This window comes from Carassius gibelio, chromosome B15 (genome assembly GCF_023724105.1).
Source record: "Carassius gibelio isolate Cgi1373 ecotype wild population from Czech Republic chromosome B15, carGib1.2-hapl.c, whole genome shotgun sequence".
NCBI classification, from domain to species: Eukaryota; Metazoa; Chordata; class Actinopteri; order Cypriniformes; family Cyprinidae; genus Carassius; species Carassius gibelio.
Genome location: NC_068410.1, coordinates 22231965 through 22240996, shown reverse-complemented (window position 1 = coordinate 22240996; position 9032 = coordinate 22231965).

The following is a 9032-nucleotide window of genomic DNA, read 5'->3' as shown; positions in this document are numbered from 1 at the left end:
GTTCGAGACTGGTTTACCAATAACCCAAGATTTTCAAACATCTTTCTGCCTGCATACTCTCCCTTTCTAAACCCAATAGAGGAGTTTTTTTCGGCATGGCGGTGGAAAGTGTATGATCGAGAACCTTATATGCGTGTTCACCTCGTCCAGGCCTTGGAAGAAGCCTGCCAAGATGCGTCAGTAGATGCGTGCCAGGGGTGGATCAGGCATGCAAGAGGATTTTATCCCCGCTGCCTGGCTAGGGCTAATATAGCCTGTGATGTGGATGAGATTCTCTGGCCTGACCCAGACCAAAGACGGGAGGCTGAGGCGTAGTAGTTGTTGTACTGTGTAGTACATGAATGAATAAAAATGTGCCAATGTATCCATTGGTTGTGTCTTTTGTTCATCATGTGATAAGTTTAGTGAGGAGGGGAACCACAAGTAACATAACTTACCAATTTTGGAAATGTTGTTTTGAATTTATTGCACCAGTGTGTGAGGGCTTGTGTGTCCTGTCTGAGAGCAAAGTTTGTTTTTTCAGCAAGAGTGAATGGTTTTGAGTGTAGAGCTTCATTTTGACCTGAAAATAGGTTGTTTGGGAAACTGGGTGAGACGTTATGGATTTGTGTATAGTTTTGAGAATACGAGGCATAGTTTTAAGAAACGTGTTTAAGCAATCGAGAAAAACTGTAACTATATGGCTCTGCATTACCATCTGGGAAGAAGAGCTATAGACAGGCTCTAAAAACTGCCAGGGCCGAGCATATCCACAAACTCATTGCAAATAACCAAAACAATCCAAGGTTTTTATTTAGCACAGTGGCTAAATTAACAACTAACCAGATGCCACATGATTCAAATATTCCATCAACGTTTAATAGTAATGACTTTATGAATTTCTTTACTGATAAAATAGATAACATCAGAAATACAATAACAAATGTAGATTCTACAGCGTCTAATACGAAGATAAACTGCAGTGCTATACAACTATAGGACAGGAAGAGCTAAATAAACTTATCACTGTATCTAAACCAACAACATGTTTATTAGATCCTGTACCCATTAAATTACTGAAAGAGTTGTTACCTATAGCAAAAGCACCGCTTCTCAACATTATTAACTTGTCGTTATCTTTAGGTCACTTCCCAAAACCATTCAAGCAGGCGGTTGTTAAGCCTCTTATTAAGAAACCACAACTAGATCCTACTGAACTGGAAAAATTAAAGGCCCATTTCAAATATCCCATTTATGTCTAAAATTTCAGAAAAATTTGTGTCTGCTCAATTGAGCTCCTTCCTGCAAAAAATAAATAATGATCTGTATGAGAAATTTCAGTCAGGTTCCAGGCGCTACCATAGCACAGAAACAGCACTTGTTAAAATTACAAATGATCTGCTTCTTGCATCAGATCAAAGCTGCATCTGACACACCCAGAGCAGTGGGCATCCATTTATTCTGCGGCACCCAGGGAGCAGTTGGGGGTTCAGTGCCTTGCTCAAGGGCACCTAAGTCATAGTATTGACGGTGGAGAGAGAACTGTACATGCACTCACCCCACCTACAATTCCTGCCGGCCCAAGACTCGAACTCACGACCTTTCAATTGCATGTCCAACTCTCTAACCATTAGGCCATGGCTTCCTTTTTAAACAAAGGTATGTAAACAAAATGCAAGTTTTTGTCATTTTCAATCCATATTAAGCAACCGCAGCAATATTTCAATCATTAAACAGTGCGACAAATGTTGTAAAAACACCTGAAGTGCCTTAATATATTTAAAATAGTAGCATCAAATTCAGTATCACTATATTAATGATACATAGTTTACATATACAAGTAGATGAGGTCCGAATATGAACGCAATGCACTTAATGGTTCAGAGTTTCTGTATCATGGTTTTCTATGGGAAACCATTTAACGTGAAACTTTGCACATTGTTTTTATATTCCGGGATCATATGCTTGCTATCCTATCAATGACAGGAGATAGGAGACTTTTGTATGTTTTGTTCCCTGCAATGGATTGTAGCTAAATATCCAACTCATATAATGCTCTTTTTGTTTTTAGTCTTCTAAAATATACTATAGCAATGTAAGAAACCTCAATAAATAATCAAGTGCATGAATCAACTATCCTTATTGATAAAAATGTACTGAAAACAAATTACATTTTACCAACCTGTTTGACCAACTACATCAAACAAGTTATTCATTCGCCAAACAGGCATTACTAGTTCTTCATTTAAACAGCTAAATGAAAATACACATTACGTGATAGCTGAAAAATTATAATTTCTTTAGTGTAATCTCTGTCTTCAGACAAGGATTTATTTAAAAAACAATGCATTTAACTGTCGCTCCAATATTTATGGATTCCAGTTGTAAAAATGTTTTTTTTTTTTTTTTTTTAAGTTTGTTAACTTTTCTTTGCTCTTACCTCACAATTAATACTTCAAGACATGAATCTTGACCTCTGTTCAAGGGAACAAGATGCTGCATCTGAAATGTTTTGAAATGCTCTGTGTGACTTCTGAAACATGTGTGAAATCAGCCCAATAGAGCAGTGAGATAATGTAGTGAGATAATGTAGTGAAAGTGATATACAGCCAGAATTCATGCTCTGCACACACGCGCGCGCACACACACCTTGCTCAAGGGCACCTCAGCCATGGTATTGCTGGCCCAAGACTCAAACCAACAAACCTTAGGTTTAGGAGTCAAACTCTCTAACCACTAGGCCATGACTTCGGGCACCATGTGTACACAGCATTAGCTTCTGATAGGTTGAAGCAAGTGCTCACAGAGATACAGGACATGTGGCAGGGCAACACAGTGTCTATTTCCTCTCAGGGAACCATGGTTACCTAGAGACGTTAAGGAACTTGATTACCCACTCCGCCATATTGACAAATGCCTGTTATGTGTGAAGTCGATGCGCACATCTCAAGACAGAAACACTCTAGATCCTAGAATGGTCTCAACAACTAGGTTATAAAATCTGACAAAAGTGAGTAGGGTACACCAACCCACAACCTCTCAAACACTGTGTAGACACAACAGATAAGAACATCTTAGAGGCTGCCATACTTTGGGTTGAGTGGGCCCTGACCCCCAAAACTGACCAGAGGTTAGAGGACTCATAAGCCAGAGAGATAGCCTCAACTATCCATCTGCTTAAACAGATATGGCCACCACATTAACCTTCAAGTTGGAGGGAGTCAACCCTGCAGAGAATCACTCTTACAGGAACTCCAGCACTGAACCAACTGGGCACTCCACTGGGTGCAGCTGGTGATCTCTGCATCATGAAAGCTGAGTGGAACTTCAGGGAGTACATTTTCCTTGTGTAGGGAGCCCTGGAGTGAAGAATGGTCCCAACAACCTCAGTTTAGAGACCAGCTGCTATGAGTTGTGCCCCCTCAGTGGCCACACCCACAGTTTCCTTAACTCCAGGTGAGGATGAACAATTGTGCCACCTTCCTGAGTCAGAAGGTCCCTCCTGATTGTAATCTCCCATGCAAACCCTTTGAGAAGTGACACAAGGTCCAAGAACCAAACTCAGCTGAGCCAGAATAGGCCTATTAGAAGGCTGACTCTTCCAGCAGATTCTCTCTAAAACTCTTTCCAGTCACAAACTCTCTAGAGATGCAAACAGGTTGACTTGAGTCTGGTCAAAAATTCTCCTAATATCCCCAAATCTGACACAAAGCACCCAACACAGGTCCCTGAGACAGGAACCAAGGTTTCTTCCACATGACTAAGGCACAAAGGTAGCGTGCCGCATGACATTGATAATGTGATATGGGTTGCACCTCAGAGAAAACCCCTCGATCCTGAGCCATTACTGCAGGGGTCTCATGTAGAGCAGGTCAAAAGGTATCATGTTGGATGCTGCTGCCACCAGACCCAACAGTCACTGAAACTGCTTTACATAAAGTAACTGGCATAGCTTCTTGGTGTTCAGCCTCAACCCCAGCTCTTTCATATGGACGAGGATGACATCTCGATGCTGAACCACCATCTGCTCCAGCTAGGATAAGATCAGCCAGTTGTCAATATAATTTTCTATGTGGATAAGTGTGGGGTGACAGTGCTAGACTGAACGGAAGAACCCAGTATTGGTATGCTTTGCCCCTGAAAGCAAACCTCAGAAACCTTCCTCTGTTTGGGAAGGATGGAGACATGGACATATGTGTCTTTCAAATCTATGGTGACGAACCAGTCCTCAGACCTGATTTACATCACAATATTTTTAAAGCCAGCATCTTGAATCTGAGTAGTTGAGTTCATAAGAACGATGAAGTATCAGCTATAAAATACAGACTTCCTCTAAAATGGAGGGACACACTCTTTAGCCTCTTTTCTCAAGAGGGTAGACACTTCTTGTTTCATCACCAGAGCCTTCTTGGGGCTTACCACAGTAAATGTGACCCCACTTAATCTAGGTGGCTGAAAACTGAACTGGATTCTCTAGCCTCTTTCCACTGTCTGCAGGACCCACTAAGACACATTTGACAGGCATTTCCAAGCTGCCGAAAAGTATACTAAGGGAGCCAGGCTCTCAAGACTGGCTGCTGGTGTCAACAGAACAGGTGACTTGGTGCCAGGAAGCAGATGGAAGAAGTCGGGCTGTTCTGGAATCCTCAATGGAGAATGCAAGCTTCCCTGGACCACTATGTTTCTGAGCGGAGACTGAGAAGAGTACTTGCTTGAGACCACTGTGCCCTGAAGAACCAAAGGTGGCAGGGTTGACAGACCGGCCCCCCGAGGGCCATGAGGAGAGACGGCACCATATGATGATGGGCCTGGCTGCTGCTTTTCCCCAGAGGGATCTGCCATCGGTAGACTGACACTCTGTGTCAGGACTTCTTCACCGATGCCTTCCTAGAGAGAATGACGGATCCTTTTTCTCCCTGGTTGGCTTTGGCTAATAGCATCACCCGACTCCTGATCTCCTTGTGGGGGATCCCGGGGAGCAACACTCTGGAGCAGTCAACTGTTAGTCTAAGCTGAGTTCCTCCAAAACTGACCAATAGGAACTGCATGAACTTAAATTGTCGTTAATGAAACAACTTTATTGGTTATGTTAGGTTATTTCAGGTCAGGTTTTGGACTTTAATCCCCACTTTTCTTAGCGCCTTTAAATAATAAAAATAAAAAATAAATAAAAAAGTCTTATTAGGCCTTATTACACCCATAAATAAAAAGTACCATTAGATTTTAGAAAACAACTTGGATTTTTTCAGAGAGATAGAGAGAGCTAGATAATATATAAATAAATTATAATATATATATAAAAATAAATTATAATAATTATAATGGATAATATTATCATTATAAGGAGAACATCAGATTTCCTTCAGAAATGGTACACAGAGCTCCATGATTGCACCAAATTATTTAAAAAGTTGACAGATCTTCCATGGTTTTATAAAAACTGAAATCAATCAAAACGTTAGTTGACAAAAAGAGAGATGTTCTCATATCAAACATTAGGAGGCAGTAGCAGGTCTTCTGTTCTGTCCATCTGTTCCACATGAGAGTGCTCTCTGGCCCCAGCTACAGAATGTGCATCTAGCTTCCTCTGTCTATTCTATTCTAAGGCCTTTTCCTTTGGCCCTTAGTTAGTTTTATGGAAACCCTATATACATAATCTATAGCCAGTTTCACATAAATGGCACTGTGTGGCTGTAAGGCAGTTGTAGTTGTTTCTGCTTGTCTCTTCTGTTTTTCTTCCCTTCATTGAGTCTGCTAATTAACAGCATGTGTCATCACTAACTCATACAGACACAGAGCTCTGCACATTTCACATGAAGGATTTTCTTGTAACTTCAGTGAGGCCTGTGGACTGAGAGTGTTTTGAGGAGGGTAATGATGAAAAGAGCTGGTTGAAATAGGTTTTGAATAGCTGGGCTTGACAGGGTCACAGACGAGAAAACAGAGTGGCATTTCTTAAAATTGTTGGAAAAAGGACTCATAGCTTAGTAAAGGTTTTATGCACACACAAAGACCTGGCTGGCTGAGCTAGTTCCAATGAATGTCTTGGTCATCGAATGTATTGATTTCATTTGCGCCTGATCATTAAAATTAGACTGAAATCAGCAAGCATTCAGGTACTTGGCAGATCTATGTATTTATTAATAATTAGCTGTTACAACATCAAGATGATGTAGGGGTGTTGGGATATAACATTTAATATGAAAATAATAAAAATGTATTGTTAATGTCGGTTATTTTCAGACATATTGTAGAGGAAGATGCCTGGGGAATTTCTTTCATATCTGAAAAATTCCAGTAATAAAAAAAAAAACCACCCGCTGTTGCTCTGTGTTGTTTCTCATTCCAGCTTTCAGTGTCGTCAGTCTTTTTACCCCAGTCGTGTATCTCTCTTTCAACCCCCCCCCCCCCCCCCCCCACACACACACACTTGGGGAAAAAAATCATTTGTTTCTTTAACTTCCCACACTTTTTTATAAAAAAACTAACTTTATATTATATGAAGATCACAAATGTATAAATAATTTTCATGCAATCACGCAGGTATAATCACTACTGTCTGATTCGCTTCAGTCAGGAGATAACATATAAAACTGAAACACTTGAGTGAAATATTTTAATCTCAGTCACACCGTACTCATTACCCCACAAAGGAATTTGAGGAATTTGAGAATGACGCGTTGTCGGGGACTTTTCTTTGCATTTTTGCAGGTCAAAAATGTTGGTCAATCACTGGCTGCTTACAATACAATAATGTTACAATAATGCATCCTCTTATTATTATCCACAAATTAGTGCCTCACATTTCAATGCCAGTTTAAAGAGTTTCAATATCTACCACTGGCCACAACTAAATGAAGTTCAGCCTGAGATAATAAAACATTATTTTTTGATTGCTTTTAAGCTGTTTTGTAGTCCTACATTTGATTTTAACACAGTTATAGTATATTGTGTGTTTTCTGCCACGAACAGAAGCAATTTTGTTTACAATTTTTATATATATATATATATATATATATATATATATATATATATATATATATATATATATATATATATATATAGTATTTGCTGATTATTTTTAAATCTGTAAGGTGTATATATATATATATATATATATATATATATAGATCGAAAGTTTGGGCACCCCAGGTAAAAGTTTTTATTAATGTGCATAAAGACGCCAAGAAAAGATGGAAAAATCTCCAAAAGGCATCAAATGACAGATTAGACATCCTTATACTAGGTCAAAAAAAGTTAGATTTTATTTCCATCATTTACACTTTCAAAATAACAGAAAACAAAAAAATGGTGTCTGCAAAAGTTTGGGCACCCTGCAGAGTTAATACCTTGTACTGCCCCCTTTGGCAAGCTAGGACCTGACAGTGTCATGGATTGTTCTCAATCATCGTCTGGATAGACCAGGTGATGTCAATTTCAAAGGTTTTAAATGCCCAGACTCATCTGACCTTGCCCCAACAATCAGCACCATGGGTTCTTCTGAGCAGTTGTCTAGAAAACTGAAACTGAAAATAGTTGACGCTCACAAAGCAGGAGAAGGCTATAAAAAGATAGCAAAGCGTTTTCAGATGCCAATATCCTCTGTTCGGAATGTAATTAAGAAATGGCAGTCATCAGGAACAGTGGAAGTTAAAGCAAGATCTGGAAGACCAAGAAAAATATCAGACAGAACGGCTCGCAGGATTGTGAGAAAATTAAGTCTAAACCCACGTTTGACTGCACGATCCCTCCAGAAAGATCTGGCAGACACTGGAGTTGTGGTACACTATTCCACTATAAAGAGATACTTGTACAAATATGGACTTCATGGAAGAGTCATCAGAAGAAAACCTCTTCTACGTCCTCAACACAAAAATCAGCGTTTGAAGTTTGCAAATGAACATATAGACAAGCCTGATGCATTTTGGAAACAAGTTCTGTGGACAGATGAGGTTAAAATAGAACTTTTTGACCGGAATGAGCAAAGGTATGTTTGGAGAAGAAAGGGCACAGAATTTAATGAAAAGAACCTCTGTCCAACTGTTAAGTATGGGGGTGGATCGATCATGTTTTGGGGTTGTATTGCAGCCAGTGGCACAGGGAACATTTCACGAGTAGAAGGAAAAATGGATTCAATAAAATTTCAGCAAATTTTGGATGCTAACTTGATGCCATCTGTGAAAAAGCTGAAGTTAAAGAGAGGATGGCTTCTACAAATGGATAATACAAATGGATAATGATCCTAAACAAACCTCAATATATATATATATAATTTTGGTGATGTTCCATGGTCACTTAAATTACAGGGTTTAAAAAGTTGGTTATATCGAATACTCATAGGCAGTACAAAAAACAAAACAAAAAAAATAAACAAAAAAAGAACAACCAACATCATCAAAAAGGTTCGGTTAAAGTCTTGCTATAATATCTCTTAATACAACAGACATAATACAAAATATTGTTTGTCTTCTAGTGTGCAAACCAAAGGCAAGTGACAAGGAACGAAAAATTCCAGTTAATGTTAGATAATGGAGAAAAAACCTAGGAAAAAAACAGATGAAGCCAGAGTGGCAGTTCTCCTCTGGTTGTACAGTATAATGTCAGTAATTAAATGCATGCATTACTGTCAAGTTAGAGTGGAACGTGATTGAAGGGTGAAGTGAATGTAGTGCCCATCAAGAAGCAGCAGCTGTTCATCCTCTGTGCAGTCTATTCTGGAAGAGATTCAGATGTTGAGTCATTGAAGATCCCTTGCCTGTTGCTTGGTACATGTTATGATCTGTAGACATCAGACAGCAACATCGAACTGGGCTTGTGCTGGACCAGGAAGACCCTCCAAATTTTAGGAATTGGGTATAAGGATTATAAAAGGCTAATACTGAAAATTAATATTTTCAACCATTCCAACAATTAGTGATGAGATAATTATTATGAAATTATTTTTCATTGCTGTCATTGTTTATTGCACATCTAGCTTACTGAAATAAAAGGCAATAAAAGCACATTTTGAAAAATAAAAATAAAATTCTTCCCAGCTAACATAATTCTGTTAT